Raw genomic sequence first — 25,880 nt, 5'->3', positions numbered from 1 at the left:
AGAGCCCTCAAAGCCTTGGGCCTGCTCAGCCCTGCCCTGCTCCACCTTGAACAGCTCAGATTACCCCACCCCTCCTGTGCTGCTCCCAAATCCAGCCCTGCCCATCCTCCCAGCCTGTGCTCCACGGAGAGGAGGCAGAAGATCTGATGAATGAGGAGGGCTTTGCACTGTGCAGCTTCTGGAGATCCCTGCTGATTCTCCATGTCCATGATCAGCTCCAGCATGGAGCCAGAGAGAGTTGAATAAGCTTTGACAAGCAGAGTATCTGCCATAAAAAGAGCAGGGGGCAAGCCCTTCCTGGCACTGGCAACACCACTGCTAGAGCATCCATGCTGAGGCCCAGTCCTGTCACACCCAACTGATCTGAAACTACCCTCACAACTAGTGCAGGCTGATGCTTTTCAACTTTTGGCAACTTCCATTTGAAGCTCTTATGGCAGAAGTGTGAGATACAGCAACCATGGCCACAGCACAGGCTCGTCAGGATCACAGGTTTCTGCAAACCTTCTGTGGAAAACACAAAACCTCATCAGGAGAGCAGTACCCGGCCAGCAAACCAGAGCAGAGTGTGCTGTGCACAAACACCACGTCCGTTCAGCTCCACCTCTAAATGACTAAAGCTTCCTAAAGCTACACAATTTATTATTCAGCCATAGGCACAACTCCAGGATCCAAACTGACTGGTCAAATCCAGGCCCAGAGCTCAGCTTTACTTACCCAGCAAGGGCTGGAGCATCTCAATTTTAATTTTCAGTTGGGTTTAAATTTCACTGCATTTATTTGAGCAACGATGGGACAGTAATCCACCTCAGATGAACTGAATCACTCCCCACTTACACCTCTGAGTTTTAAATAGCATTGCAACATCCACTGGGATGTGTAGAACTTAACTGCCTTTAAGCATTCATTTCTGCAACTTTTCCACCAGCACAAGACTTTAAAAATAGCATTTTAAAGTTGCCATCGATCAAAAATGTCTTTCCACTCACAGTTAGTAGCAATACAGGCATTCAGAGTCTTTGTTACTACCACTTCAAGTTTCATGCTGGAGTGACACAAACAGGAATCAGGCACAAGCTCAAGGAGAACTTTGGCTAATGTATCCAATCCTCCAATAGAAACAAAAGATTTCTGCACATCTGCTCAGTGGAAAAAAGAAAAAATGTGATTTAAGCAACAGAGTTTGCAAATTCTTTTAGCATTTCACCAAGTAAGTCCATCAGAGTTTTTCTGTGCATGTGTCAGTCATTACATTTCTTCTACAACAGAAGCTGGAGATACATTAATCTTAAGAAATGCAGTAACTGCATATAAAATAGTTCCAGGAAAACATGACCTTGATATGTGCACACCAATGGCAAACATCATGCCTGAGTTCTACCTAAGTCATTGTTTTCAGCCATGTCACAAGGACTTTTTTTTGGACACACTTTTAATCAGAACAGCTCCCAGCAGTTTTACTGACCCTATCAAATGTAAGCAGACTGTGGCTATTTGTGGACTTGAGCACAGCGCAGTGTAAGTAAAGATGGTGGAGTACAGTGGTCAGAGTAAAAGTGGGAAGAACAGCAAATGACTCTGTAGAGATTGACAAGAAAGGAAAACCCATTTAGCTCTTGAATTAAACTTCCTTTTATCAAATGCAAAGCTGTATAAAGCTTGAGCTGCACTTCCAGTTGTTTGCAACTGTGAGACCAAGAAATGAACAGATGGGACGAACTATCCCAGGCTCTGTGCAACTCTCGAGCCACCCTTTGGCATAGGGAAAAACCCCACAGCAAATGTTCTGATTATCTTCTAGAAAAGTAAAAACAAATTACCCCAAATCAAAACACAATAAAATCAACTTCAGCTGAACAGTAAAAATGAAACCAAAGTGTTACCGATTTGGAGAATATCTTTGGACTTCTTCCACAATTTTCAGAGCAACACGTCCTGTGCTGGGGGTTGTTGACACAGGCACAGAGAGTGCTGCACACTGAGGACCAGAGCTGATAGCAGGGATCAGTGTTTTCAGCTGACAGATTCTTCTCAGACCTGGAAAGAGTTGTTCTGTTGCGGACAAAGAAAACAAGTCCCAGACAGTCAAGGAAACATAGCTGCTAACCAGCCTACTATTTGTCTGTTTGAATTGCAACCCTGTTCACCTGAACAACTGCAGCAGCAGGCTGATGCAGCCTGTGTCTCTGACATGGGTTTGCCCATTTTCTAAAAGAGAACACACACAAGACTCCAGAGACAAATGCAACTGCAGACAAAATCTTAACAGCAAGTTGAATTTACATACATACATTCCCTTTCCTAAGCACATATCCTCCCCACAAGGAAATACAAAATCATATCAACATATTGGTAAATAACCTTTCCATGTCTCTCTCTTTCTAGACACTCTCAGAAACTATGGGTTTGCATTTGCAAACTCTCTTTTTAGAACTAAACCACGTTCTGCTGTTTAAGGAAATCCAGGTGAGCAATGACCTACTTCGACAATTCAGGTTCGGTTACATGCAAACATTCATCTTTATAAATTCACTTCACCAAAACATTGCTTATTGCATGTTCCAAATTCTGGACTGCAGATTGGCAAACAGAAAAGGAGTGTTGTCGTAACACAGAAAAAAACCCAACTTACCATAATTTGACACCAGTACTAAGATGATAGAAACAGACATTCTTTTCAAGTTCACATCAGAATCCTTTTTAATTCAAAATAAAATGAGTTCTTCAAGCAATGCAGAAGTACACAAAGTCTGCTGACAAGACACTGAAAACAAAAAGTGAAAACCATTAAGTCCTAAAGTAAGCTACTTATCATCCTAAATTATTAAGTTTCAGTTGTGGCCAGTATGTGGGGAGCAGAGACAGGGCAGGACTATGAAGTGCCTGAGGGTTTCCCCCTGCAGTGAGTTCTACACCAAGCAGGACCCTGGCAAGCTCTGGAACAATCCAGGAGTCACTGAACACTTGCTGCTGAGGGAGAGGGGGAGTGCAGCTGTCTGGTAACTTAAAGACACCCTGTGTGCACAAGTCAGCAAGGCACAGATCAAATCTGGGGATGGACAGGGCAACTGGGGCACCTTCCCTGCCCTTGCTCCAACTGACAATCTTGTAGTCTCATTTTGTGTGCCCAAAAGAAAACGGAGACAAAGCAGGAGCACAAGTAATGACAGGGGGCCATAGCGCACTCAGAAATACAAACAGTGTTATTTTTATTGCCATTACTCTCTAGAATAATCCCCAATGTAAATAAAGCTGCTTCCTTTACGATGCAATGAGCACTCGACTTGGCAAGGTCATTTCTAAACATCAAACCACCAATTCCTCCAAAGTATTCGCTTGCTTCACCTACAAGAGGAAAAAAGAACAGAAACTTTTGCTTCTATTTCTCTGCAAAATGATAGGCTTCTAAGATTTTCCAACATCTCAAGCCTTATGTCCTTTAGACATTTTCACAGTGCCCACCAGTTCCTTGGCATATATGGGGAACATAAATGCCTGCATTGTTTCTAAGGAAAAGCCTTTCTTACTGTTTTGTTGGCAAATGGAATAGACAGTGACCACAGCCTCCTGCTGAGACAGAGGGCAGTCCATCTGAGATTTAAGGCATTCCAGCAGTAAGGTCAGATCTGTTTTCATATCTAGGAGCAAACACAAAAAACTTCATTAAAATTGTTATCTTTTCTCTCTATTAATCTAGTCAGTATTAGAATAAACCTGTCAAAATGCAGTATGTAGGTGTGTTTTAAAAAAGGGGGGGGAAGTGAGCCAAAATGGAGCTACATCACTTCTATTCAGCCACCAATAACAAACCTAGAAATATTTCTATCCATCCTTTGTTATTTGAGCATGATTTCCTTTGCAGAGTAACAGCCTCCTTTTAATATTTCTGGCCTTTCGTTACTAGTAACTCTTAGAAAGTCTGATGTAAACCACTAAATATTAAATTCACAATTGCAAGGTGCATTAAGTGTAAATAATACAGAGCCATTAAAGTATTCAGAGTGCAAATAAAATTCAGGGTGCAGTTGAAAATCTGTGGAGTAGTAAGGAAAGAGTCCAAGAGCACAAGGCTGCTCCGTGGTACTGAGGTACAGGAGACATAAACCATGCAGCACAGCAGCAGAGCCCTCAGTCAGGTGGGTGGAAACAGAACACAAAATATTCTCTGGGCACCTACACACAACCCTGGGTGGGAAAACAGACTTGGAAAATCTGCTTCTTAGTCTTTGGGGTATCATTAAAAGACTTAGATGATAATTATTTCTAACAGTGACAGAAGGTATTGTTAACAGTAAACCCTTAGAAGGTTTGAGGGTTCTTAAAGAAGTTAAAATACAATAAAAATGTGGATAAATATTAGCAAATTAAAAACAAAAAATGTGACTTCGTAATGGTGTGTTTTACTATGTGTGCAGGTTTGACATTGGATTTACCCTTTGCATAGCCAATACAGTATCCAAAATGTGGAAATTAGGAAAAAGCATGTTCTCCCAACCGCTCACCACCCCACAACAGGCCTATCACAGTCTACTAAAACTTTGTAAAATTGATGCAGATTATAATGACAAATTATATTAGATATCTTACCACACTGATTTATCTGCACCTTTTGAGTGTTCCTTTTTTTTAAATCTCTGTTCTTGTTCTACAACAGCAAGGAAAAGGTTTTTTCAGTTCTGTTCAGATTAGCAGTGTTTATAATATATGCAGTAGAAATGACATCATTTTTCTAAAATGCACTTTTCCCAGTTTTCTGCTTTTACTTTGTCATCTCACACACACACAGTTGAATGTATTGTTGTATGGCAGAGTTTTCCTTTGGAAATACAGTCTTTTATAACAGCCCTGCATTTGTAACTAACAGGTGATCATCTTTTGAGAGTGGACATTCTGCAGAAATCAGGTCATTCCATGTTACCCCTGAGGGGCACTGTCAGTAAAGAACATCCCCTGCTCTGTGTCACTGATCACAACAAAGCTGATCCAACTTTCCTTACAAGAGTGGCCACCTTTTCCATGAGCCAACAACTGGCACTAAGACCAAGTCATGTTACTTAGGGGGTGGACACTCTAAAACACTCGGCCTCCTGCTGCTCAAGGAGCCACTAAACCATCAGCATTGTTCTGGCAGCACTGATCAAACCAAGGGCAGTGAGCACAGAGACATGTTCCTTACAGGGAGAACCCACTGAAATTCCCCAAAGACATTGCCACATTCCATGAACCATGTAACCCACAAAACCCCACAGCATTGCTTCTTCACAAACCCCACGGGGCAGCCTCTGAGAGCAGAGCAGCAGAGTGACATTCAGCTTTGGAGGCACAAAGATGCTCCCTCAAACACGCCCCAAGTCCCAAACAGCGAAGGCTGATGCAAGCATCACAGTAACCTCTTACAATTTCTCCAAAAATGACTTCGCTCCAGGTAGAAACTTGAAATCAGTGGCAAATGCAGCTTAAGAATGGATTCATTTTCTTTCTCCAAGTGGAGCAAAGGCTCAAAGCAGAAGCACTGTCATCCTAATGAAGACAGCCAGCCCTGCTTTCTCTTGGAGTTACTGACTGCCCCCATTCCTTTGCTGCTTCCCTTACACAGCGAGATTTGAGAGAGTTCATCTCCCTGCAGCCTTTCAGAAGTGATAACAGACATGGATTTCATTTTCCTGCAAATCCAACCCTGCCACAACAAGGAAAAGCTTGCCAGCCTTCCTCACCTCGTTTTGTCCTACTGCCACCACCCTGCCAGCCTAAGAAAAAACACAACTCACCCAAACAAAAGGAAGCCTGTAAAAATGAGTTCGCTCTGGAGCTAATTGCTTTTCAGAAGAGTTTCATTTAATACATGTTTATATAATTATGCAATATAAGAAGCACAAGGGGTTTAAAACTGGATGTATACAAGGATGTATATTTTGACCTTTACCTGCATCTTTTTGACTTTTGCAACCTACAGGAGGCATGGAAAATAGCATTGATAAGCCAGCATACATTATAATTAGATGCAAATAGCTCACCTCGGTTGTTGCATCAGAGAGCAAGGTGGAAAGACAAACAACTAGATTTGCTTCAACAAACAGCTGGCAAATGTTGCATCTAAAACTCTTCTCCATCAGTTATGGAAAATAATCCAGTAACATCATTTCAAACCTCAGAAACCACTCCTGGAGAAGTGCAGATCTGTCAATGTGTGTGCTCAGCAGCACCAGAGCACATGGCTGGCACGGTCAGTAGACCAGCCAGCCTGGGCAGGACTTATCCTTCAAAACCCAGGGAGCAAAGGCCAGAGGGGAGAAGTGCGGGTTGTTGGCGTCCTGTGGAAACCAAACCCCACAGCAGCAGCTGAGGCCGTGAGGACGCTGCGCTGTGGAACAGGACTTGGGGCTGTCCTGGCCTATTTCAGCTCCCTCGCACCCTCCTCCCTCAGATGGGCGGTGTGTGATTTACAGCTCGTTATCAGAGCTCCCCTCTGAAGCCTTAGCAAGCACCCCAGATCAGCCCAAATATTAAAGGGACAGAACATATACAAATTTAAAATAAGGGGGGGAGGGGGGGTTGGAAAGTAACAGTTTAAAGAGAAACAGCAGCTGCATTCTTCTGTGGGAAGGCTGGGGAGTGCCGAGGGGGGAAATGGGGCACGGCTCGGGTACCTGTGATCCAGTGGCGCGGGTGGCTCCGGGCAGACCCCGAGGCGAGGCGGGTGCCCGCTGCCGAGCGCTGTCCGACTGAGGGGTGGGATCTGCGGGCTGAGGGGTGGGATCTGCGGGCTGAGGGGTGGGATCTGCGGGCTGAGGGGTGGGATCTGCGGGCTGAAGGACCGCAGAGGCCCCGCCGGGCTGAGGGCGGGGATCTCGCGGAGCTGAGGGCAGAGACCGATCCGGCCCCTCAGGAGACGCCACAGCCACAGCACCGCCCCAGCACCTCAGGGCGCAGCCGCCCTCGGACTCGGGACAGCCCTGAGCCTTCCCCTCGGCAAGGCGGGAGGCGCTTGGAATTGTAGAACCGAGAGAGGTGAAAGAGACCTTGAGGAACATCAGTTCACTGTCAGCCCAGCACTGACACTGCAAACCCTAAACCACTGAACCATTTGCCTCTTTAACACCTCCAGGAATGGCAAGTGCACCACCTCTCTGGCCAACCTATTCCCAGGCCTGAACACCTGAGCAGTGAAATTTTTTTTCTAAAGTCTAACTTGAATTTCCTCTCAACGTGAGGCCACTTCCCCTGGCTCTCAGTGCAGGCCCAGCAGAAGAGAGCAGCCCCCCCTCAGTGCACGCTCCTGTCAGGGAGTTGGAGAGAGCGGTGAGGTCCCTCCTGAGCCTCTTCTCCAGACTGAACAAACCCAGCTCCCTCAGCTACTCCTCATGGGACGTGTTTTCTAGAGACTTTGTGAGCCTTGCTGCCTTTCTCTGGACACACTCAGCCCCTCAATGTCCTTTTTCCCAAGGGGCCCAGAGCTGGCACAGCCCTCGAGCTGTGGCCTCAGCAGTGCCCAGCACAGAGGGGCAGGCACTGCCCTGGTCCCGCTGCCCACACTGCTGCTGATCCAGGCCAGGTGCCATTGGCCTCTTGCCCCCTTGGGCACACTCTGGCTCACACTGAGGCGGCTGGTGACCTGCAGGATGTGGCACTTGGCCTTGCGGAATTTCACGCCCTTGTCCTTGGCCCATTGATCCAGTCTGTCCAAATCTCACTGCAGAGCCTTCCCGTCCTCCAGCAGATCCACACTCCCACCCAACTGGGCATCTGCAAATTTACTGAGGGTGCTCTCAATCTCCATCTCCAGATCATGAATAAAGAAGTTTACAAGGACCAGCCCCAAAACTGAGCCCTGGAGAACACATTTCAGTGCAGCTCTGTTTGCATACTCTGCAGTTGGAGGCTGCAATGCCCCCACAACAGAAAGAGCTGCCATCCCTTGGCATTGGCCACACACACAGGTGCAGGAAAGAAACCTTTTACTCGGTGAATATGGCTGACAGAACTGAGCTTTCGGGCACACACTCCCTTTCCCTAATGCCCCTGAACTCAAGAGAAGGTATTTCACCTTCCAGCTCTTTGCACCATTGGATCCACAGACCATCAGAGCTCCACCAGCCTCTCTCATCCTTTTGCACCTTCTCCCCACTCAAACTGAGGAGCAGCTTTGATAAGAAAAAATGCAGTTCTGCTGCCAAGGAGGTGAGCCAATTTGCAAATGTAACTTACCCTGCCAAAAACAGCTACTGCCTTTTTCTTTCAGAGGTGAGCCATCAGAAGTAATGAAATTGTGTTGCATTTTAAACCAAAGAGGAAAAGAAACGAAAGCACTCACAGAGGATTTGGCAAAGCCAATAGGTGCCAGTGTGGCTTATCCTGTTGGCTGCTCAGTTATTGCAGCCCTTTGCTACTTTACCATTTGTCTTGTTTGGAGATTGTGCTCAGATAATTCAGTGATGGGTACAAGAGAAATCTAAAAAATCATAGCTGATCTCAAGATAATACAATTTAGGAAAATTTGAATAGATTGTGAAGTATTTACATCAGGGTGATGACAGTTACCACACACAGAACAAAAGAAGCCCTTTTAACAAAACTTCAATTACATCCTTGTTCCTCAAGCCCTACTATCCATTTGTTTGGCTGATTTAGTATAATGTAAAAATACTGTTCAATACCTTGTGATGTTTATACTTTCCAACACTTCTGTTGTGTTTTCTAAAAGCTGTGAGTATTTTTTAGGTTGAAAAAAAAATGTATTATTTTGGTAGTAACATTGCAGTTCTGTCTTTTCCTTTTGGTACTCAGCTGAAGAAATAAAGGAAAAAAAAGAGCAGAAAAAGTTGCTGAGGTGGACAGTAGATCACAAGGAGCAAAGTTACAGGAGATGAGTACATTACTACAGCCACTGCTTAAGAGCATCTCTCACAAAAAGCAGACTGGCTACACTGTCCCAACTCCATCATTTCAACTCTGCATGTTTTGTTTCTTACTTTGCAAAGCTGAGCTGAGCCATTTTTACCTAATATGAATAACAACTAGTAATACACACTTACAGTTCTCTTGTATTACTGCAACAGCACTAGGTACCCTTAGAATTTTTTAGGGCAATTGCAGTGCAATCCCTGAATTTAAACCGGTTCAAGATATTATTTGTAGCTTATTCTTGAAGGTAATTTGCAGCAAAAGTCAAAAAATCATTGCAGATGGTCAGTGACTGGACTGTTATGTGTATGGGATACACACGATGATTTAAGTACTGCTCCATTCTGTGTGACTGCAGGCTTTGAAAAGAGTAATCCCACTTGGCATTTGGACTCCATTTGGTCTCAGGAATTATGGATCCAGAGTAACTTGTTAGAAGCTTGTGAAAAAATGTCTCTGAAGTTTACAGCAGAGCTGAAGTGTACAGAAGGATGAGAATTCAATGAATATTTCAATGAATACTAAGAATAAGTTTGAAAAGCATATCCAGTTATCCTACTGGCTATGTCCAGTGCCTATCCACTGCTACAGTACAGTGCACAATGTCACCAGGAAAATTGTGAATGTCATCTTTAGACCGATCTATTCACACATTTTATTTTTGATCAGAGTTACTTTCTACAAATTACCAAGCTGTTTTGCCTTTTTGAGGCTCTTGTTTTTTTCGTGTGAAGTATTTCCATGTATAATACAGGTGGCTCCTGTGTCTTGGTTTGGAAAGACAGGTGTTTGCTAAGGAAGGCAGGAGCCTTTCTTGAAATGGAAAAATGGAAACCCCTTCCTTCTGAATTGTTATAAATTTGAAATTAAGGGGGGCTCTCAGGTAAAAATATGGGAGCAGGAATAACAGTTATTTATCAGGGAAGTGTCAGCGATGGAGAGAGACGGGGAGACTGACTCGGGGATCAGAATCCGATTTTATTGTGGGATACAAGCACTTATATACTTTTTTAGGGAGACTAGTGATGTGTACTGCAATGATTAGGTTACAATCACCTACACAAACTTATGCATAAAACAACATCCCTTGCTTGCAGAGTTGTGGAAGGGGAGCCGGCTGCTGGCCTTGCTGACAGCTTCTGCCAGCCAGACTGGCACGGGCTGAGGCAGGGGCAGCCAGCCTGACAAAAGCATCCATCCGTGTGGATGGGGGGTGCGTTTACGCGTGGGAAAGGTGGGGATTTTCTCCACCCTTGGGCAGGTTTAATTCTCGCATGGAGTGGTCAGACCCTCCTCAGGCCTGTGAAACGGTGACAGGCTTTGTGCTTTTTCTTGTTTCCAGGTCTTGTTTTGAATTGACTTTCATGCAATTGTTCTTTGTTTTTCCCAAGAGGATTTCAACTGGTGCCCAGACCAGATGGGGAAGCGCCTGCAGCGTCTGTGGAGCACGTCCAGTGGCAGCACTACCCCAGGGGTCACGGTCTGCAGGGACAGCCCCTTCCAGAAGGACGAGGACCTGGTGCGTGATCGGCTCCTCTCCTGGCAGCAGCTCTCCAGAGGTGGGCACCCAGCTCCATAGCTCAGCTGGCAGAAGGGCTCTGGGCAGGCGGCAGCGGGCACACGGGCATCCCGCTCTTGCAGCTGCTGAGGAGTTGCTGTGCCGTGATTAAGCGGAGGAGGTGGAACGTGGCCTGCCACGTTGCCCTTCTCTAAAAACAGAGACTAGGACTGGAGGTTTGGGCTCTGAGCACAGCCAGCAGCCTGGCCCGGGCACAGGCCATGGCAGGACAGGGGGACAGGAGCCTGCTGCGACTGACCGTGGCTCTCTGGTTTCTCTCTGCAGGCTGCCAGCACCTCATGCCATGGGAACGGCACCGCTCAGCCTGCCAGGCTTGGGGGGCTGGAGGGCAGCCCATGTTCATTTGCTGTCAAAGATAAATTATTTTGGTTTTTGTTTGTTATCGTCATCATCTGAGCATTTCTTTCATCCTTTTCCAAGCTTTTGGCCTGTTGTGATAAATAGATATGATTTGTGCTAACAAAATCTGGTGGTTTATACCAGCTGGACTCTATTGTGTTCTATACCATGTTTTATTTCCTGCATAGGTAAAATACCATGTATCAAATTTGATCAAAAAGAGAAATGAGGGAGTGTGAAAACCTGGATATGTGGGATGTAGAAGATACCAAAATTCAGTCTTTAATAAAAAGCATGAATTAATATTATTCAAAGAGAAGATGGGGGAAATTGTGATAAATGGATGTGGTTTGTGCTAACAAAATTGTAATTATATCAATATTTTGGGAAGAAAATTGGAAAGGTATATGTGATTCATAGTATGAAGCAGATGGGTTTCTTTGTAGATGATACATGTGGGAAACAGGATACAGGAGATTGGAATTGGCCTTGATGAACAAAAGTTAGGAAGACTCCCAAGTCAGAATTGGCATCAAGACAAAGTTAAGACAACTCCCAGGACAGGATCGGCCATGACATGAATAACATTGGGATAATTCCAGACAGGGAGCATAAAAGAGTGTTCTTTTCTATAAAATAAAAAGGCTTAACTGGAGCATAGTGCTTACTTACATAACACAGGACTTGAGGCACAGGCACAGCCTGCCAGGTTATTCAGAGGACAGTGAGGAAGACTGTCAGCCTTCCTCAAAGGAGAGCCCCAGAGAGCCAGAAGCCCCCTTAGCCACAGTGGGAGCATGCACTGTGAGTGTGGTGATGTTGATTTCAAGAATCAGAAACAGGAGGAGATTTACAGGAAAATATTGATGAATATGTATTAGCCCACAGTACATAAGTTGTGTTTGGATCCTTTTGCCTTTTGAACGTCAGGCAGGGTGGGAAGCCCTCCCCATACCCCGATCGATCGGTTTTGCTTCAGCTTTATCTGAACCACTGCCAAATTTCCTTTTGTAATTAGTGAATTCTATTTGATTGTATTATTTTATCGCAGTTAAAACTGCTGCTAAATTTTCAGTTTCTGGTTTTATAAATTAGATGTATGGGACCTCATATATAACATCAGAAATATGACTTAATAGTTTATAAAACCAAATTTATTATTCAGCTACATTAACAAGGAATAGAAAAGCATTTGAGACTTAATCACAAAGGATCAAGTTACAGAAATGATGATACTTGATTAAATGAATACATTTTAACTTAATGAGTTAATAGCTCAGTCTCCTCTGGCTTTTGATCACCTCCCCAGAAAGGGAGCAGTTCTTTGATCTCCTCTTCACGAGGGGCACAGTCCTTAGGGTTTGGTCTCAGCTTGGCAGGGGGTGTTGTTTTTTGGATGATGATGACTGCCAAAAAGCCCCCTTAAATCCCCCCCAAAACCCCCAAATCCCCTCAAACCCCACCCAAACCTCCCCCCAACCCCCTCAGGATGAATTTTTCATTCATTTCAGGTAATTTTGGGTGGATTGTGGAGGGTTTTGGTACCTTATGGATACAGAAGTAGGCATAGCATTCAAACCCACTCAAAATGCTCCCTTAAAATCCCTCCAAATACCCCCAAACCTTCTCAGGACGGATTTGGAGGTAATTTGGGGTTAATTTCAGGTAATTTTGGGTCGATTCTAGGTTGATTTGGGGTGGTTTTGGTACCTCCTGGACACAAAATTTTGCGTAGGATCCAAACCCAGCCAAAATCCCCCCCAAATCTCAAAATCCCAGAAATTTCCCCCCAGCTGCCTGGTTGTTGGATCGATTTTTGGTGGATTTTGGGTTAATTTGGAGGAAATTTTGGGTGGTTTTAGTACCTTGTGGATGCCCAAGTGGGTGAAGGATTCAAACCCAGCCAAAGTTTGCTCAAATCCCTCAAAACGCCCCTCAAATTTCCCCCAGAGCCCCTCAGGATGGGTTCTGAGGTAATTTTGGGTGGATTTTGGTTAATTTTGGGTCCTTTTGTGAAGTAGCGAGGGTGCAGGGCTTTGAGCAGGGCTGAGCAGCGGGACAGGAAGGGAGGGAGGGAGGGAGGGAGGGAGGGAGGAAGGGAGGGATGGAGGTGTGAACCATCCCCGAGGATCCCCTGATGGGGACACCCCTAAAAAGTTCTGTGCCAGGACTGAGAAACAAACGGGACCTTTGCTTTTTTCAGTCTTCAGGCTGTTGTTTATTTTTCTCTTACCAAAATTTCAGCACGCCGTCTGCACACCAGACTTAGCATACAAAGAGAAGGCACCAGAAGTCATAGGACACACAGGTTCAAGGTCTTTTAAAATAATTTTGTCCAATTAACTCTTAGAACACATTTTATTTCTACCTTTCTACCAGTAACTAATTCTTTGTCTGCCACTCAGCATCTGCATTGCAGCTCTTTCCAACCAATCACCCTGTGCTTCCAACACAGCAGAAAATGGAGGAGATGAAGAACAAGAAGGAGATCAGGCAACGCCCAAAATCCTCCATCTTGTCTTCTATCCACCCTCAGACTAAACACCCAAAGCTCTCAGTTTTTCACCCTGTGATAAACTACACTACTCTCTCTTTCACACACTCACTGATCCCAATTCTTCCCAAAGTCCTGGAAGCTTTCTCCATGGACAAAAGTTAAAAGCAGTGTTCTCCTGGGGATCAGGACTTCTCAGGACAGGCAGGGAGACATTCCTTGTGCCCTGGGTTCCAACAGCAGGGGGGAAGGGGAGGTTGGGGATGGGAAAAGAAAGACTTGGGCAGGAAAAAGGGGAACCTTAAACAGCGTGGTAAGCGCCATTTCTAGAGGGAGGGCCCGGGACGGCGCGGCCGTCACCTTCCCGGGTAGGCGTGGATACACAATCCAGGTAAGATTTCCCATGGATCCATCTGGGAAACATTAGGGAGCTGGAGATGAAGAATCCTGAACAACCTCGCAGGTGGTGTTTGTGACAATTGTTTTCCTCATGGATTGTTTACCCCAAGGGGTGTTTTCTTAACTAGCCAATCATGTGAAATGTAAAATAACCAATCAGGTCCACCTGTATCAGGACCAAGTACAAAAAAATCCGTCTCCTAAAAAAGATGATTATTGGCCTTCTGAAGATGCATGGAGTGTTCCACTCATTTATCCGTGTCATTTCTGACTCAGCAGTGACAGGCAGGGAAGGGGGGACATGGAAAGATGGGGGGGAAAGGAGGACACAGGACGGAGAGAGGGCAGCAGCGCTCCCGTGTCACCTCTGGATGGATTCTGTCCCTTGTTCTGCCCTCAGGAAAAGAGGGACAGGGTGGAACAGAGTGTTGGGAAGGATGAAAGTTCAACAAGAAACTTTAACAGATATGTGTGCATGACAAAAAGATTTTTGAATGTAGAATCTGAAAAAGGAATAGAGATGGAACCAAGTTTTGACATAGAAGAATTGTTGAGCCAGTCTTACTGGGTAACTAAGGCAAAGGCTGTGCTACTTACATGAGGTTTTTATGGCTTAGAGCAAAGGATAAACCCACCTCAAACAAGATGTTTTCACCAACCAAAAAGATTCCACAGGTAAACAAGTCAGCAAAGTTGCAAGTAGAAAAAAGGTCTCAGAATTTTTCACTGCAAGAAAACTGAAAAACAACTTCTAGCTTAAACTAACGTACTAACTTTTAGTGACTGGAGAATAGTGACATGAATATGGTAATTACAGGAGTTATGATAGGCTATAGGTAAAAGTAAAGGTATAGATTGTTTCTTCTGTGTTAAGATGCTCAGCAAAGCAGAGTATATAATGCACTGTAACCAAAGCTAAAGGATCTCCAGGCCTGCCTGCAGCTGGAGGCACAGACTCTGTCACCAGACCCTGGACTGCTGTAACATCCTGGATACAATAAACTGCATTTTGGAGAGCTGCCTGGAGTCCCTCATCTCTCATTCAGGCTCTTAAGGGAGAGGGACACGGGGTGACAGAGAGATGGCAGCAACCCTGTGCCATGCTGGCAGTTTTCACTCCTTGCTGCACACTTGGGAACAAAAGGGTAAGGAAAGATATGGGCAATGTTATAAAAACATATTATAATATTGGTTTTTCACAGATATTAAAATGGATTTTATATGTGTGATGTTAAAGCAACTTTGATATAAATATATAGGTTTTATTCCTGTTGTTAATTAAGCTTCATGAAATAGCTGCTTGTGTTAAAATTCCTGCTGGGATGGGATAACATCCAGTGCACACAGGATGAGGACACCTGCACAGATCTGCCAACTATCAGCACTCCCTGTCTGAAGGCAGAGTGGACCAAGGCCCAAAAACCTGGAGGTGATAAAGAGAAGGAGCCAAAACCACAGCCAAGAAACACACATGCTCTGAAAAGGCAGACCCAAGGAGGGGCCAGGTAGAAGAGTTCCTGGAATATGTGAAGTAGTTTATGGATATGCATGAGGGTCTATGAATATTCAACAGGCTGGTGTAAGGGAAAAGGTATTTCAGGGGGATCCCCAAAGGGAACAGGGTGCTCCTGGCTGAGTGCCAAGATGCACCCAGCCATAATAACCTTTGCTCCATGGTCCTGGTCTCCCACTGTCCTTTATTAAACTTTTTACATTTTCACAGGAGAGTGAATGTGGTTTTCACATTTAGGAACGATTTCAGTTTTTTTGTTTTTTTAAAGGAGGGAGTTTTGAAGAGCTGCAAGTGGCTAATCTGCCTGCAACAAGGACCATTCCACGGGCTCTTGTCACCTTTCCCAACAGGACTGCTGCAGCTCATGGAGGGTGAAGCCCTGAAGGCTCCTTAGGGGTGGTTATGGACAATTGCAGGCAGCACCTCGATGCTCTGGATCAGCGGTGCCCCCTCCTGGGAACCCCCACGTTTTCCAGTTTCTGTGAAGCTGCCTGTGAAAAACACGTTCACTCTCCTGTAAATTAATGGCCCATTAACAGCAGATCTCTCCTGGAGGGAGGAATGCTTGTGGAAGAGATAAACTGCCCAATGCACAGAAGATAACTGCCCCACCTCTGACAGATGGCAAACACAACACACACTTAGCTTGCAATCCAGGACATGTCCTCACTGGCTGCCCCCATTCTCCAGAGTTCATGGTGCCCAGGGAGGCTGCAGCTGCCGGTGCCGGGAACAAACGAGACAGGTCTTGGTTTCAGAGATCTCCAGAATCCATTTCTGACCCCAAAAAACAGGGCAAAGGCAGGGCCATGGGGTTTTTATAGGGTACGCCAGGGGTGGAGTTTGGGTTTGGGCCAGGGGAGGAGTTGTTAGCAACACAAGAAGGGTTAGATCAAATTCCTGCCTTTTAGCAACAGGTGCACTCCACACAGAATGTGTCCCCAAATCCTAAATTCCTCCTCAAACATCTGAGAAATGGTGGGACTTTAGATATCTTTGATCAATTTCATTTATTTAACCATGTTTATGGTGTTTTTAAGGGATGAAGATGAGGCACAAGAAAATCATTGCCAGACCAAAAGGAGAAGCAGCCAGGTGTGTTCCCAACATGGATCACAGGAATGTGGGTGACCAGGGCTCTGCCCAATGTGGCTCCTCCAGTGGGGGATGGAGCTGGAGCAGCACACAAAGCTCTTCCTGCATTCGGGGCACTCGCAGGGCTTCCCTTACCGGTGCCTCCGTTGGTGTCGGGTCAGGTTAGAGCTGTGTGAGAAGCTCTTCCCACACTGGGGACACTCGTAGGGCCTCTCCCCAGTGTGGATGCGCCGGTGGGTGATGAGGGTGGAGTTGTGCTTGAATCCCTTCCCGCAGTCAGGGCACTGGAAGGGCCTCTCCTCTCTGTGAATCTGATAGTGCTGGAGGAGATGGGAGTTGCTCTGAAACCTCTTCCCACACTTAGAACACTCGTAGGGCCTCTCCCCAGTGTGGATCTTTTGGTGGACAAGCAGGTTGGAATGCCGGCTGAAGCTCTTCCCACACTCCCCACACTCATGGGGCCTCTCCCCAGTGTGGGTTCTCCGGTGACTGATCAGGTTGGAGCTCCGGCTGAAGCTCTTCCCACATTCCCCACACTCGTGGGGCCTCTCCCCAGTGTGGATGCGTCGGTGCGTGACAAGATGGGCATTTCGCCTGAAGCCCTGCCCGCAGTCGGGGCAGCGGAAGGGCCTCTCCTCTGTGTGAGTGTGCTGGTGCTGGTGGAGATAGGAGCTGGTCTGAAACCTCTTCCTGCACTGATCACACTCGTAGGGCCGTTCCCCAGTGTGGGTCCTCTGGTGCATGATCAGGTGGGAGCTCCACCTGAAGCTCTTCCCACACTCCCCACACGTGTTGGGCTTCTCCCCATCATGGAGCTGCTCATGGAGCACCAGCTCTGAGCTCTGGCTCCATCTCCGGCCGCCTTCCCGGCCCAGGCTGGCTCTTTCCCCCTCAGATCCCCGCCATCTGCGTTTGCAGCCCCTCCTCGTGCGGGATCTCTGGGGCTTTTCCTCCCCGTTGGGTTCCTGCGCCGTGGAGCCGCTCAAAACGGCCTCTGCTGCCTGGTTCTGCCCCTGGGATTTGTCCTCCCTGCTCTCCATGCTCAGCTCCTGCTCTGGAGGAAGAGGGATAAAAACAGGATGGGATTTGCCTCCGTGGCACAGGCAAGGGGAAGGAGATCCCCCCAGGGCTGTCCTGCAGCCGGGGGCCGTGCTGGGCTGGGAGATGGAGCAGGACAGAGGGGGAAAGGGGCACTGACTTCCTCCTCACCTGCCTCAGTGTCCTGGGGCACCTTCCTCTTCCTCACTGCCTCCCAGGGGCTGGCAATGGGAAATCCTGGTTTGGGTAAAACAATGGATGACCACGTGGATTTTGAAGGTCCCTCTGCCCAAGTCCATCTCTATAAGTCACAGGCCACCTGGGCTCCATAAAAACCTCCCAAACACCAAAATTTAGCCCTGAAAAAGCCTCCAAAGAGTTCCCTGTCCCTGGTCCCTCTGGTGTTCGGGGTTCCCCCCTGTCCCAGCTGCTGGGGGTCACACTTGGATTGGGGGTCCCCCTTCTCCTCGGTGCCTGCCCTCCCCAGGCTGCTGGCAGTCCCAGCAATCCCTAAAGCTCCCCCCTCTTCGCTCTCACTATTTTGGGATGCCGGGGCTGTTTGGGCTCCCAGGTCCCTTCTCCCCTCACTCTCTGCTCTGGGCTGCAGGGGCTCCAAGGAGTCCCCCCTGCCCCTCTCCAGCTCTTGAGGGTCCCGCCAATGGCGGCGCTCCCCCCTCTCTGGGCTCCCCACTTTGGGCTCCTGGGGGACACAGGGCTCTGCTCCTCCAGGCTGCCTCTGCCAGCAGCCACCACCGGCACCCCCCGATGTCCCCCCAAGGGGCCTTTTCCACTAAGCCTTGGACTTCTTCATTCTCCAAACATCCCCCCAAAAAACCCAACCCAGGGATCCCCCCCGGGATATCTGGGCCGAGCTCCCCCTCCCCGCTCACCTGCGCGATGGGGGGGGGCGATGATCCCACAGGTGGGGGCTGCAAATCCAGGCAGGGCTCGAGCACGTGGTTCTGTCTGCTCAGCCTGGATCCGCCTTTGTCTCTCCTCTTCCTCCCGCTCCTCCCCTTCCATCCCCGCTCCTTGTCCTCCTCAGCTCTCTTATCTCCACCTCCTTCTCCTCTTCCATCCCTCCCCTTCTATCCCTACTCCTCGCCCTCCCTAACCCCACCTCCTTTCCCTGCTTCTATCACTGCTCTCTCTCCGCCTTCATCCCTCCTCTTCCATCTCCCCCCCGCTCCCCCTCCCTAACCCCACCTCCTTCACCCCCTCCATCCCTCCCCTTCCCTCCCTCCTCCTCCTCCCCCAGCAGCAGCGACACCCTCGGTGCCCCGTTCCCGCAGCAGGAGCGGGGATGGAGCCGGGACAGGTCGGGATGGGCAGCGCGGGGCTCTCGGCTGCTCCCAGCCGCTGCGGGCGGGGGGAACCCGGCCCAGGCCAAAGGAGAGGCAAACTGGGAAAACTGGGGGCTGCACATCCAAACTGGGCCTTGCTGGGGACCCTGCCTGGGCACTGCCAGCCCTTGGGGCTCCTCTCGGCACCTCCGGGAGGGGGGAACGCACACAGGGCTGGGGGATCCCAGCAGTGGCAGCACTGCCAGGGACTGGGCTGGACTGGGATGGTACTGGGAGTGACTGGGGCTGTACTGGGTTTGTATGGACATCATACTGGGAGTGACTGGGAGTGACTGGGACTGTACTGGGTTTGTATGGACATCATACTGGGATCGTACTGGGATTGTACTGGGGCTGTACTGGGTTTGTATGGACATCATACTGGGATCGTACTGGGAGTGACTGGGACTGTACTGGGTTTGTACAGACATCATACTGGGATCGTACTGGGAGTGACTGGGACTGTCCTGGGTTTGTATGGACATCATACTGGGAGTGACTGGGACTGTACTGGGTTTGTACTGACATCGTACTGGGATCATAGTAGGATCATACTGAGACTGTATTGGGTTTGTGCTGACATTATACTGGGATCATGCTGGGAGTGACTGGGACTGTATTGGGTTTGTGCTGACATTATACTGGGATCATACTGGGAGTGACTGGGACTGTGCTGGGTTTGTACTGATATAATACTGGGATCAGACTGCCAGGGCAGACTGTGATCACACTGATGGAGACTGGGATCACACTGGGAGTGAGCAGGAGCCTATGGGGAGCAAATGAGACCATGTTGGGGCAAATGGGATGTACTGGGAATAACTGGGATGGTGCTGAGGGTGACTGGGAGCAGCTGTGAGGAACTGAGATCATGCTAGGAGCAACTGGGAGTGACTGGGAGTGACTGGGAGTGACTGGGTGCATGCTGGGGGCCATTGGAAACTGCTGGGCTTATTCTGGGATGAACTGGGATCATACTGGCAGTGAGTCCCACTAAACTGAGGGTGACTGGGAGTGCCTGGGAGCAAATGGGATCATACTGGGGATACTGGGAGTGACTGGGAACATGCTGGAGGGAACTGGGGAACACTGGGAGATACTGGGAGTGACTGGAACAAAAGTGAGGGTGAAAGAGAGCAACTGGAGCCATATGGAGCACAGCTGGTTCATACCAGTGGGCTGGGGGAGTCTGTTGGGAGTTTAGGGCAATTATTGGGGTTTTTGGAGAGAATCACTGAGTTTGGGGGGTGTTGGGGATTTCGGGGGGTTTGTGGATTTTGGTGGGTTTGGATTTTGGGGGATTCTATCAGCCTTTTTTGTTAGGATTTTGGGAGGATTTTGTGGGGTTTTTTGGGTGTTGCCAAGATTTCTTTGGGTCTCGGGGTGGATTTTGTGGGACTTTTTATGGTTTTGCAGACATTTTTGAAGGGATTTGTGGGGTTTAATGAGGATTTTGGGGATTTGTTGAAATTTCAATGGATTTTGTGGGCGTTTATCGGGATTCTAGGGTGTTCTAACAGAACTTTGTGAGAGTTAATTGGGATGTCGTGGGTTTTATAGGGACTTTTGGGGATTTTAAGGAGATTTTGGTGCCTCTCAGCCCTTCCCCACATCCGGGAATACCTGCAAAGCCCCCCCCAAAATTCCACTAAAAACCTCCAAAATCCCCAAAAAATCCCCAAAAAACCCTCTGAACACCCGCAAATCCCACAAAATACCAGTGGAACCCACCAAAATTTAAAAACACTCTTGAAAATTTCAATAAATCCCCCCCAAGAAACCCTCCACAACTACAATAAAATCCCCCAAAATCCAAAACCCCACAAATCCACAAAACCCCCCCAAATCATGTAACACCTCCCCCAAAACCCAGTAATTCTCCCCAAAAACCCCCACCAAATCCCCAAAACCCCTCCTAAAATCCCCCAAAAAAGCCCCCAAAATCCCCCCAGACTCACTGGGGCCGTCCTGGATCAGGGAGCACCGGCCGGTGGAACAGGAGCCACTTCAGGGGGCCCTCGGAGCTTTCTGGGGAGGGGGCACCATGGGAGACCCCCCAAAAACCTGAAGGGGGAACCCCTGCTGTGGCCCCTCCCCCTGAAACCCCCAGACCCCGGTTCAGGGTGGGTCTGGGACCCCCCCGGGACCCCCAAATCTCCCCCAGGACCCCCACAGTCCCCAAAGGTTGGCCCAGGACCACTCCAGACCCAAAAACACTCCCCAAGACCCGCAAAACCTCCCCAGGACCCTCAGACTCCCCCCAGTTTTCCCCAAAATTCACCCCAGACCCACCTGAGACCCCCCAAATCCATCAGACTGCCCCAAATCCCCCTCAGACCTCTTAATCCCCCCAGACTCCCCCAAATTCCCCCCAGACCTACCTCAAAACCTTCCAGATCCCCTCACAACACCCCAGTTCCTCTCAAAATACCCTCAGACCCTCCCAGTTCCCCTCAGATCCCCCTAAACCCACCTGAGAACGCTCCAGACCATCTCAAGCTTCCCCCAAAGCTCCCTAAAGCCTCCTCAGACCCACCAAAGCCCCCTCACACGCCCTCGTTCCCCCCAAACCCACCGCACACCCCCCTATTTCCAGTCAATGCCCCCAAAAATCCCCCCTTTCCCCTCAGACCCGCCCCAAACCCCCCCAGTTTCCCCCCGACCCCACCTCAGCTTCTCCTCTGCCGCTTTCGCCTCACAATCACCCGCCTCCGCCTCGTGGGCAGGCTCCCAGCCAATAGCGACGCGCCCCAACCCGATTCAACCAATGACCACGCTGCATGTCCCCAAAAAACCAATCACGGCGTGGTTCCTCTCAGTAACGCCCGCCTTCCCTGCGCGGCTCCGGCCAATCAGAGGCGAGTCCTGAGCGGCGCCCCGTTCCCCGCCGCCACCGGGACCCGCCGGGCTGGGGACAGGTGCGGGAGGGTCCTGGGGGGGGATCGGGGGGGCGGGGGAGGGTCCTGGGGGGTCTGGGGGGGCTTTGGGTGGGTCTGGGGAGGGTCCTGGGGCATTGTGGGGGGACCTGGGGGTGCGGATGGGTCCTAAGAGGGGTCTCGAGGGGGGATGGGGGGGGGGGTGGAGGGGGATTTTGGGGAGGGGTCGCAGGAAGGTCTTGGGAGAGTCATGGGGGGTTGGGATGGTCCTGGGGGAGTTTGGGGAGAGCTCTGGGGGGTCCTGAGGGTGTCCTGGGAGGGTTTTGGAGGTTTTAGGGAGGGGCTTTGGGGGGTCTGGAAGGGTTTGGGGAGAGGTCCTGGGGGGGTCTGGGGAGGGGCTGGGGGAGCCTGAGTTGGATTTGAGGAGGGGTCTGGAGGGTCCTGGGTGGGTCCTGGGTGGGGTCTTGGGAAGGGTCTGGGGGGGTCTCAGGGGACATCCTGGGCTGGGCTCGATTGGGGTCTGGGGGCTCTCAGGGGATCCTGGGCCAACCCTGGGGGGCTCTGGGGGGTTTGGGGTTCCTGGAGGGGTCCTGGGGGAGATTTGGGGGTCCCGGGGGTCCCAGGCCCACCCTGAACCGGGGTCGGGGGGTTTCAGGGGGAGGCGGCACAGCAGGGTGTCCCCCCCTTACCGGTTTTTGGGGGGGTCCCCCATGGTGCCCCCTCCCCAGAAAGCTCCGAGGGCCCCCTGAAGTGGCTCCTGTTCCACCGGCCGGTGCCCCCTGATCCAGGACAGCCCCAGTGAGTCTGGGGGGATTTTGGGGGCTTTTCTGGGGATTTTGGGAGGGTTTTGGGGATTTGGGGATGGCTTTTTTGGGTTTTGGGGAATTTTATAGGGAGTTTAGTGGGAATTATTGGGGTTTTTGGAGACAATTACTGAGTTTTGGGGGTGTTGTGGATTTGGGGGGTTTTGGAATTTGGGGGATTTTATTGGGGTTTTGTGGGGGGTTGGTTGTTTTGGGGCATTTATTGAAGTTTTTGGGAGTATTTTTTAATTTGAGTGGGTTTCACTGGTATTTTGTGGGATTCTCTGGGGTTTTGGAAGATCTTATTGTAATTTTGGGGGGATTTTGGGGGACCTTGGGTGGTCTGAGGGGGCTTTGGGGTTGTCCCCAGTTGTGGGGAAGGGCTGAGAGGCACTATAATCTCCTTCAAAGCCCAGAAAATCCCAATAAAACCCACAAAATCCCAATTAAATCTCACAGAATCACATTAGAACACCCTAGAATCCCAATCAAAGCCCACAAAATCTATTGAAATCCCAACAACCCCCCCAAAAATCCCAATTAAACCCCACCAATCCTCCCAGAAATATGCTCAAAACAACAAAAAGTCCTACAAAATCGCCCCAAGACCCAAAGAAATCTTGGCAGCATCCAAAAAAACCCCACAAACCCCCCGCAAATCCCACCAAAGAACAAAAAAAAAATCCTCAAAATTCCTGGACCTGCAAAGAATCCTAATAATGCTCCCAAAAATCCAATAAAATTCCCCAAATACCCAAATAAAACCCCCAGAATTCTGGAGACTGTCACTGTCCTGGTTCAGGGCAAGTTTGGGAGAGAACCCCCCAAAGGGCTCCTCTAGGAAAGCAGATTCAGTTGCCCCTCCCCCAACCGGTCCGGGAGAAAATACCTCCTTGGAGAAAAGTGGAAAAAACCTGTTCATTAAACAATAAAACTTAAACAATATTAAACAATGAAACTCTTACTGCTCCAAAAGAGATGACAAACTCACCAAGTCCCCCCTGGGTTGCAGTTCAGCTCACTCAGTCTCTGCTCAGCCCCTCCGGTGCTGGAAATGCCGCGGCCCAGGCCCGGCCCGGGGGCCACAGGTGGAGCTGCCGGTGCTCTGCTGGTGTTCAGTCCAGAGCAGGTTGGAACAGGGCCAAAGAAAAGGGAAAAACCACAGTCTAGAGAACTTCTTTGCCTCACCTAGCTAAACTAACTAAAAGCAAAGGAGAGCTCTGTCCCGCTCTCTGTCTGCAGACAACACAGTCCGGGAGCAGGAATGTGGAGGAGTGAGTTGTGTCTGAAAACAAACTGCTGCTGCTTCTCTCTCTCCTTCACTCTCTGGAACAAGTCTTAAAGGTGCAAAACTTATTATTCAGCACAAACAGAACAAGACGACTGGGGATAAAAGCATCATATAGTCAACCTATAACACTGCTGCACTCAGGGAGAACAGAGCAAGTTCTGTGAGGCAAAGTGGTGAGTGGAGAGTGAGGGGAGATGGTCTGTCATTCTGACCTGTTCAGAGTTTCTCTGGGATTTAACCTTTCTCAGGTGGAGGGTCATCACCTTCCAACCTTTCCCTTAAAAAGTGACCAGGTGCTGCTGAGAGCAGATGGATCCACCACAGCCCAGCTCCACATTTGTAGACAAGGACTCACGTTGCTCATTCCACCAACCCAGCAGCACTTTCAGTGTCACAACACCTCTGCCTTTCCCTGTCAATCTTATAACTCAGAGATGCCCTAGGACAGATTTGTACCCTGGACTGAAGTTCCCAGCTTGGACTGAAATCTCAGGGAGACTTCCAGATGTTCCTATGATGGCATTGGATGAAGGGAGATGCAGCTCCTTCCCTGGCTGCACTGACAGCATTGCCCAGAGCCAGGCACTGGGGACAGCGTCACCCTGAGCCAGCTGTGCCCCCTGCCAGAGCCCCCAGGGCCAGGCAGCTGCTCCCAGCCCTGTGCCCTGCAGAGGGAACTGGGCCCGGGGCTGCAGAGCTGCCCCACGGCTCTGCTGCAGCTCTGCCTGCACAGGAGGGGCTGCACACCTTGGAGCACCGGCCCTGAGGGCAGAGGCTTGGCTGGGGGCACAGGAGGGAGGGGGCTTGTTCAGAGGGAGGGGCTGCACTGGAGGGGATCCTGTGGACATCTCTGATCTCTCCCTGCGACAGCATTTCTGAGTTTGGTTTTCTCTCATTGCCTGATCTTCTGTCTTCCTGGAGATTTTCCTCCTGCAGGTGTTTCCCTGTGCCTGATCTCTTGTGCCAGCACTCACAGACCCCAAATCTCTGGGCACTCTCCTTGGCTTGACAGAACCCTGCCTGTTTGCAGGGCACTGGCTGGGGCAGGTTCTGTTTGCAGCTTGGAAAAAGGACAGCTCAGACTGAGTCTGATGGCTCCAGCAAATGTGATTCTTGGGCTGTCCATGGGCAGAGTGGCTGCTTTGGCGGGGCTTGACAGCTGGCCTGCAAGCAAAGCTGAGTTAATAGAAGAAATAACAATTGATGATTTTCGGTGTATCCATAGCAAGGAAGAAGACAAGGCCGTCAGCATGGAAACCGATTAGAAAAGATACATGAGAATTTTTGTAAGCTAGACTACGTGCCTAAGTGGATGTGTATACGTGCCTTATTAAATTTCTGTTAAACTTTTGCCAATTATATTGATGCTGATTGCTTTGCACCAATGAATAAGTTATTGTAATGTAGTTAATGACTTAAGATCACACTTTGTTAAGGGTGTATAAACAGGAGAACATGCAGAATAAAAACTTTTTTTCTTCTTGGACTTGGGTCACGTGTGTATGTCACGTCCGGCCTAAAGGTGACATTTGCTGCTACCCTGACGTGATGGAACTGCCGGGCGAGGGGCAGTGAGCACAGAGCCCAGCGAAGCTGAGAGCAGCGGGGAGCAGCTGCCAGTCCAGACCTGATTCTGACACCTGGAAAAAAGGTGAGCTGCTGGGAACAATGGGAAATAATTTAACAAGTGAAGAACAGATTGTTTTATCTACATGGAAAACATCCTTAAAAAGAAAAGGAGTTAAAACAACAGACTATGCTCTGCATAGTATTTAATTATGGGCAAAGTCTCAAAATTTTAAGACTGATGTAACTACTGCTTTTAGTGTTAGAGCTTGGAAAGAAGTTGGAGAAAAACTCTGGAAGTAATTCAGAATGGGGATAAAGCAGCTGCAGATTTATCTCCTACTTGGAGGTTGCTTTATAACACCTTAAAGGAGTGGAAAGCAGAACAGGACAAGAAAGACCTGGAGGAGGAACTCGTAGCTGCTGGGGAACAGCAAAGGGGAGAAGCTCAGCCTGAGTGTTCTGCTGGATTTTTTCTGCAGAGACTGTTGCTGGGTCTGTTGCTACGGGAAAAGTTGATAAGGCTTCTTCGTGTTTGTCTGCAAAAGGCTTCAAATCCATGTACCCCTCCCCCATAGAGCCACTAGCTGAACTTAATGTTAAATCTAACTCTGAGTCCTCGGCACAGTGGCCGGCTAAGATG

The 25,880-nt window shown here is 48.9% G+C and overlaps 1 pseudogene; it reads right to left on the bottom strand.

Moving 5' to 3' along the window:
- The window catches only part of LOC132334711 (zinc finger protein 850-like), a 209,251-nt pseudogene that overhangs the window by 153,394 nt on the left and 29,977 nt on the right, over window positions 1–25,880 (bottom strand).

The sequence above is a fragment of the Haemorhous mexicanus genome, chromosome 16 (assembly GCF_027477595.1).
Source record: "Haemorhous mexicanus isolate bHaeMex1 chromosome 16, bHaeMex1.pri, whole genome shotgun sequence".
Taxonomy (NCBI): domain Eukaryota; kingdom Metazoa; phylum Chordata; class Aves; order Passeriformes; family Fringillidae; genus Haemorhous; species Haemorhous mexicanus.
This window is presented reverse-complemented; position numbering and strand designations above follow the sequence as displayed.